At 45.5% G+C, this 7,993-nt stretch overlaps 1 long non-coding RNA gene across 1 annotated transcript; it reads left to right on the top strand.

Annotated features, from left to right (window-relative positions):
* The first annotated feature begins 6,663 nt into the window (after window positions 1-6,663).
* LOC146685265 (uncharacterized) lies at window positions 6,664-7,629 on the top strand. Its single transcript, XR_014917323.1, has 3 exons — window positions 6,664-6,716; window positions 7,271-7,364; window positions 7,529-7,629. It is a non-coding gene; the product is annotated as an uncharacterized LOC146685265 (long non-coding RNA).
* Window positions 7,630-7,993: the final 364 nt, after the last annotated feature.

Raw genomic sequence — 7,993 nt, 5'->3', positions numbered from 1 at the left:
AAAAAAGAAAAAGAAATAACACCCCTTCCCTATTTGTGCTAGATTTTAACATGTCAGCCAATCAAAAAAATGATATGGCAACATGTGTCACTTGTTGTTTAGGCAGAAGGGGAAGTTTTTAGGAGTGACACCCGCAACGGAAAGCGGGCGAGCGAAAAAAAGAGAGAGAGCAAGTTTTCATATGTGAGACATTAGTGACGTTTAGCGTGTTTGAAGGCTGTAGTTAGTGTGTTGTGTAGTTATTGTTTTGTATTGTGTGTCAGTGAGACTGCTGAAATTCATATTTGCCCCAAAAAAGCCATAAAAGGCAGATTCCAGTGTAAACGCTGTTCCCACATGGAAAACTGGACTGATGCACCTCCTGCTGTCAGACCTGCAGGGTTTAGGCCTGTGCTGTTATCTTCTGTCTTATACTGAACACAAACTATTTTTTTGGACTGGCACAAATAATTTGTGTGCCTTCTTATTTGATGCAGCACAGCTGATTGTTCTGTAAATAGATTTAAATGGTTATATAAAAAAACGCCTGAGGACATGGCTGCATTTTTAAATGGTAAATGGCCTGTATTTATATAGCGCTTTACTAGTCCCTAAGGACCCCAAAGCGCTCTACATATCCAGTCATCCACCCATTCACACATTTTTAGGTAAATAGTACCATATAACTTTGTTGTTTGCAAAATTTGTGCATATCTTTAGAAGTGTACAATTTCTATTTGCATTTCAAGTTATGAAAATGATTTGTTAAACATGTTTGTGGGTTTTACAGTAAAAAATACAACCTTTTTCTACTCGGATTTTGAATTTTTTTGTCTGAATTTAGATCAATTGTGTATATATAATAATATAATATAATATAATATAGTATGCCAAAATGAAAAAATAACTCAAATTTCAGATATTTGAGGTTGTGCTGAAAATAATGATACCAAACAAGGCAAGAAAAACACATTTTAAAGGTGAAATATAGAGGTAAAATCAAAAGTAGTCAAAAACAGCCAATTATACCCTGGACTCCAGAGGGTGAATATTGTGCTGAACACAGTCCAAAAGATTCAGTAAGCTACATCAGTTTCTACGGTTTACTATCATAGCCAAGTGGCTAACAAACAAAGTTTAGTCTGTTACTGTTACTATTTTTAGAATTTCTTCTTGGACCAACTGTAACCCACATAATTTCCTTAGGGATTAATAAAGTATTCTGATTCTGATTGTTCCAGGATAACCTGCCATTATCCAATCACACATCTGCTTACCTGTATCTTTTGCTCGTTTCCCCTCCTCTTTTTTTCTTGTTTTTCTAAACTGAAGACCTGATGGCTTTAAACTTGTCTTGTCCACCTTCCATTGGTTTTAATTTTGCACCCATCCCCCAACCCGAGGATCACCACAACATAACCTAACCCAGGATTCAAATCAGGAATACATAATGGGCTTGGATTTAAAACATTATGAATGAAATGTGCTCTATTTGGAAGCAGCTGACCCCTCCCCTTTTGACAGGTTGTGTGTGAGACTTTAAATCATCAAAATGTAAATTTTAAATTGTTATTGATCCCTTTACCCCGAGTCCTAAAGTGTATATTTATTTTCTTACTCTTCTTATATTTATTGTTTGTTTACTTGCACTGCTGTAACTGGTCGTCTCATCTCTCTATAAACTGGACTGAATGTAGCGGAGATGACAATAGTGTTTACTTTGACTTCACCACAGCAGCGAGCAGGCGCACCGAGGGCTCTCGCGCTCACTTTATAGAATTTAAAAAAAACATTGGTGCAAATCATAACTCTGTATCATAACATCTGGTGGTTTCGTGATTGTTGGTTTGTTTTTATTTTGTTTTATTTTGCGAGTTGGTTATTAGCTGCTGCTCCAGCCAGAGAATCCCCCATCGCCCCACCCTCTCCTCCCTGTGCCGCAAGCAGCAGGCGCACCTCGCAAACGGAGGGCGCCCTTACACCCAGCAAATGGGCGGCAGAAAACCGACCGGTGCCTATGCCAACTTCAAAATGCGCTGGCTGATGTTGGGGCAGCATGAGTACGAGCAACTTCTTTTTGGAGATGCCCGTGATACCACCCTCACCGCGATGCCGCCCTGGGCAACCGCCCATGTCGCCACTATCAAAAACCGCTACTGCTTGGATGAGTGACAAAGCGACCCACTGAAAACGCTACGTCCAGATGAACAGAATCAACATTTGGGGATCAAGGATGTCATTCCTGTTGGTCTGGACAGACATCAGTTTGCACACATGTGGAACCGTTCAACAGAGGATGTGGTCGCATTAGCCCTGCATTAAGCCCTGACCCACCCTGAACACAACTCTCATTTTAGGATGCTATTTGTTGACTTAAGCTTGGCTTTCATCATGGTGAGCCCAGTTCAGCTGGCTGTAAAGCTTCGTAACCTGGGTTTGTCGACACAGTTGTGCCACTGGATCAGAGACTTTCTCTTCAACAGGCTTTAGGTGGTGAGAATGGGGAGCTGGACATCTTCCACACGGATCCTGAACATGGCCACGCCACAGGGCTGTGTGCTCAACTTGGCTCTTATGCTCTTATGTGATCAGTGAGATGCTGGGGTATAAGTTGAACAGCCACAAGGAGCAATACCCTCAATGGAGAAGGAGAAAGGTGCAACAAAGAAGGTACCTAAGAAGTATAGCAAGCTGTCCATACCTGAGGCCTTGGAAACTGCCAAGCAAAGACTCACAGCCTTGGCTAGATGCTTGAGGAGGTACACCAGAGAGATAGAATGCAGGAGAATAAACGAGCGGTTCTCCACAGAACCAGCCAAGGTGTACTCTCAGTGGCAGGTGAACAATATGAGAACAGCACCACTGAGGCTGGAGACAGAGCAATACTGGAAGAGCATATGGGAGAAGGATGCAACCCATAACGGCAATGCTCAGTGGCTAGAGGATCTGAGGGCTGACCACAGCGACCTCCCTGAACAGGGTCCAGTAACCATCACAGTGGCAGATATCCAAGAAAGGGTCTCCAGTATGAAGAGTTGGACAGCACCAGGGCCTGACATGGTTCCCGCCTACTGGCTGAAGAAGCTGACTGCACTCCACGAGCGTCTGGCAGCATAAATGAACCAGCTGCTAGTTAACGAGAGACACCCGGAATGGCTAACCGAAGGTCGGACGGTCCTGATCCCCAAGGACCCCAAGAAGGGACCGGTCCCCTTCAACTACCGACCAATAACCTGCCTCAGTACTACATGGAAGCTCCTGTCAGGCATCATATCGGCTAAGATGAACAGGCACATGGGTCAATACATGAGCGGGACACAGAAAGGAATTGGCAAGAATACCAGAGGCGCAAAACACCAGCTACTGGTAGACAGAACAATCAGCCGAGACTGCAAGACCAGACTGACCAACCTGTGCACTGCCTGGATTGATTACAAGAAGGCCTATGACTCAATGCCCCACAGCTGGATACTGGAATGCCTAGAATTGTACAACATCAAGGGGACCCTAAGAGCCTTCATCAGGAACTCAATGGGGATGTGGCGTACAACACTAGAGGCCAACTCCAAGCCCATAGCACAAGTCACCATCAAGTGCGGGATCTACCAAGGAGATGCTCTGTCCCCACTGCTGTTCTGCATAGGCCTGAACCCCCTCAGTGAGATCATTAACAAGACTGGCTACGGATACCGACTACGGAACGGAGCAGTTGTCAGCCACCTCCTGTACATGGATGACATCAAGCTGTATGCCAAGAGTGAACGAGACATCGATTCACTGATCCACACTACCAGGCTATACAGCAATGACATTGGAATGTCGTTCGGACTGGAGAAGTGTAGCCGGATGGTAACAAAGAGAGGGAAGGTAGTCAGAACTGAGGGGATTGAACTACCAGAAGGCAACATTGCAGACATAGAGGACAGTTACAAGTACCTGGGGATCCCGCAGGCAAATGGGAACCATGAAGAGGCCGCTAGAAAAGCTGCAACCACCAAGTACCTGCAGAGGGTCAGGCAAGTCCTGAGGAGTCAGCTGAATGGTAAGAACAAGATCCGGGCCATCAACACGTACGCCCTGCCCGTGATCAGGTACCCTGCTGGGGTAATAGGCTGGCCAAAGGAGGAGATAGAAGCCACTGACATAAAGACAAGAAAGCTCCTTACCATGCATGGAGGGTTTCACCCCAAGTCCAGCACCCTGAGGCTGTACGCTAAGCGGAAGGAAGGGGGCCGGGGACTGGTGAGTGTCAGCACCACAGTCCAGGATGAGACAAGGAACATCCAAGAATACATTGGGAAGATGGCCCCAACTGACCGAGTGCTCAGTGAATACCTCAGGCAGCAGAAACCCAAGAAAGAGGAGGGAGACGAGGAACCATCATGGAAGGACAGGCCCCTGCACGGTATGTACCACCGGCAGATAGAGGAGGTGGCTGATATCCAGAAATCCTACCAGTGGCTGGACAAAGCTGGACTGAAAGACAGCACAGAAGCACTAATCATGGCAGCACAAGAACAAGCTCTGAGTACAAGATCCATAGAGGCTGGGGTCTATCACACCAGGCAAGACCCCAGGTGCAGGCTGTGTAAAGATGCCCCAGAGACAATCCAGCACATAACAGCAGGGTGCAAGATGCTAGCAGGCAAGGCATACATGGAACGCCATAACCAAGTGGCCGGCATAGTGTACAGGAACATCTGTGCCGAGTATAACCTGGAAGTCCCGAGGTCAAAATGGGAGATGCCCCCAAGGGTGGTGGAGAATGACCGAGCTAAGATCCTGTGGGACTTCCAGATACAGACGGACAAAATGGTGGTGGCTAACCAACCGGACATAGTGGTGGTAGACAAACAGAAGAAGACGGCCGTAGTGATCGATGTAGCGGTTCCGAATGACAGCAATATCAGGAAGAAGGAACACGAGAAGCTGGAGAAATACCAAGGGCTCAGAGAAGAGCTCGAGAGGATGTGGAGGGTGAAGGTAACGGTGGTCCCAGCGGTGATCGGAGCACTAGGTGCGGTGACTCCCAAGCTAGGCGAGTGGCTCCAGCAGATCCCGGGAACAACATCGGAGATCTCTGTCCAGAAGAGCGCAGTCCTGGGAACAGCTAAGATACTGCGCAGGACCCTCAAGCTCCCAGGCCTCTGGTAGAGGACCCGAGCTTGAAGGATAAACCACCCGCAGGGGCGTGCTGGGTGTATGTATATATATATATAATGTTCTTCCTCTACACCCCCCCCATTTTTGCACATGTCGAGGAGCGTGTCAGGCTACATTTCACTGTGTGTTATACTTGTATAACTATGCATGTGACAAATAAAGAACCTTGAACCCTTGAACCTTGAACCTTTAGATGAACTGCTGGACTTCTTCACTGTGTCATCTAGGGTGAACCATCTAGGGTGAGGGGTCTTCCTGACCAAGGATGTACCTTTTGTGCTTTCATGTTATATGACCCTTTGATCAGCAGGAACACACACACACACACACACACACACACACACACACACACACACACACACACACACACACGCACCCACTGAAGTATAAATAAAGACCGGGGCAGTTTCTCAGTGCGAGTCTCAGTCTGGAGGCTGCCCTTGCTAGCAAGAAGTTCTGTGTGTTTCTCTTCTCTGAGTCTTTACTGAAGAAGTGTCTAGAGTATATTTCTTAACATAACCCATAAAAATACATTTCACAATCGTATAAAACAAAATAACAGGATAACAGAAGTATCACCGGCTAAACATTTCCCTCTAGTGGACAAATTAATGGTAGCGCATTACATTTTCACTTGCTTGTGCTTTACAGACAAATTGTCATGGTCCGGAGTCTGCGACTCCGTGTTTATGTTTAGTTTATTAGTATTCTGTGGTTTTGGTTGCCTTGGGTGTTTGTACTCTTCTGTTTCATGGTTCATGTTCCTATGTTCTGTGTCCCCCAGTCTGTGTTAAGTTGGTGGGTTATGTCATTGCGTGTATGTGTTTCCTGTTTTATTGTGAAGGTCTGCGTCTTATGTGAGTGTTTTCAGTTTGCCTCCCTAGTCTCGTCAAAAAAACAAACAAAAAAAACAAAACACCTGGGTCACCTGTATGAAGAAAAAAAACAGAAGAGAAAGCAAACAACAAAGAGCAACATAATAAAAAAAACAGCACCATCACAATAAACTAGCTAGCAGTAGATATCAGTAGATACTAAATAATAAACGATATTGTGCAGCACGCAAGATAGACAGCGCACAATGTGCTTTGAGGCAGCAGCCAAGAAAGCTGTAGTCCGCGTCTGTGAATACCCGTGTGTACACCTGTGTGCACACCTGTGTGGATCAGCATGCTTGCATTCCAAAGGTTTCTCCATGTAACGATCTGCTAGAGAGTGTGGGGGGGCCACAGCCCCGTCCTCCAGGGTATGAAGCAGGTATGGAGGAGATCAAAACTCCAGACATCCAGAGGCCCCCAGAACACAAGAGACCAAGGAAGACCAACAGAGGGGCAGCCGCGCCACTGTCCCAGAAAGAGCTGAGGAGAGTCCCAGATGAGGGCTCACTCAGCAGCCGCGGAGCAGAAGCCAGGGGGAGTTGCAGTGACGCGCCCGTGAGCTCCGCCGGCAGCCAGCCGTGCCTGAGTGACCGAGCCCCAGGCCGAGAGTGAGCCGGTGTGTACCTGGACGCCCATCCCCGGACACAAAGAGAGTGGTCACCTCTAACGGCCTCAGTGTTCATCGCCTGAGCTGTGGTCAGATGGAAAATAGAGTCCAAGAATTCACTGTGTTGAGTTCAAACTATGTGTCAGGGTTCCTGGGTCTTTGAACCAGTCTTTTTAGTTTATTCATGTTCTCTCTTTAGTTTCCACATGTTCACATTTCCAGTTGTACTATTTTAGTCCTTTGCTGGTGCATTATGTTCTAGTTCTACTTCCAGTGTGTCATCAGTTAGATTAAGCTCAGCTGTGTACTCACACAAAAAAAGCTGGAGTTGAAATTGTATTTTCCTAATAAAAAATAAAATAAAATAAAGAAATCTGAAAAAAACGCTCCAAAAATGTGGGTCTGTGTAAAAAAACTTCAAAACAGTTAATGCATTTCAGAAGAAAACCTTATATTAAAGCTGAAATTTGCACTTTAAAAACATTTTTATTTGATGTCAAAACCACTGTGGTGGTGTACAGAGGTACAATCCTCATTATTTATGGATCTGCAGCATCTGAGTCTGAAACTGAAGCCTGAAACCTGGATTATTGCATGTTGTGTTGAGTTGTTCCTTTTCTCTCATACTGTGTCTGTATAACAGTGGGTGGAATGATCATTGTGAGGTCAGCTGAGTACAGATGTGGAGGTGAAGTAATCTGCTCTCACGGTGACGCTGTGAACAACGTGAGGAACAGGTGAGCACTGTGGGATGGTAGAAGTGAGCCTTTGATTCAAAAGAAGAAACAAACTAAAACCTGTTGAACAGCTTTACTCAAACTAACAGGAAGTAAATGATTACCTGAAAGTAACTTGTTTCATATCTTTGAGCTGAAAACCAGCTGTTTCTGTCTCCCTGCAGCTGTGATGGAAAAACCGAGTGTGACATAAAGTCAAACATTACTTATGATCCTGGAGTCTGCAAATACCTGGAGACCACCTACGACTGCTTGCCACGTAACGACTCTGTTAAACCTGTGATTAGAAATGACTGATGAACCCAATCTGTACATGAATGATTATGACCTTCCTTACAAGACGAACTGCCAACTCTTTGAGCCACGACAATACAATATATGCATACGTCAAATCAAAACCACAATGACTTTTAACACAGTTTGAAAACAACATTGTCTCCGACTCCACGGCAGGTGCTTCCTGTCAATCTTCTGACCCTCGCTTCTCGTCTGGAACATCAGGCCCACATTGTGCAAGAAACTGTTCTTTTTTGCAGAGACAATTTTTGCAGTTGCAAGAAAACATGATTAACCTCTCACCTATAAATGAGTCTATCTACCGTGTGTGTGTGTGTGTGTGTGTGTGTGTG

The sequence above is a fragment of the Copadichromis virginalis genome, linkage group LG20 (assembly GCF_057382275.1).
Source record: "Copadichromis virginalis isolate Kocher_CV1m ecotype Utaka linkage group LG20, C_Virginalis_male_GT1.1, whole genome shotgun sequence".
NCBI classification, from domain to species: Eukaryota; Metazoa; Chordata; class Actinopteri; order Cichliformes; family Cichlidae; genus Copadichromis; species Copadichromis virginalis.
The sequence above is the reverse complement of the archived record's forward strand: the minus strand, read 5'-3'. Positions and strand labels throughout refer to the sequence as shown.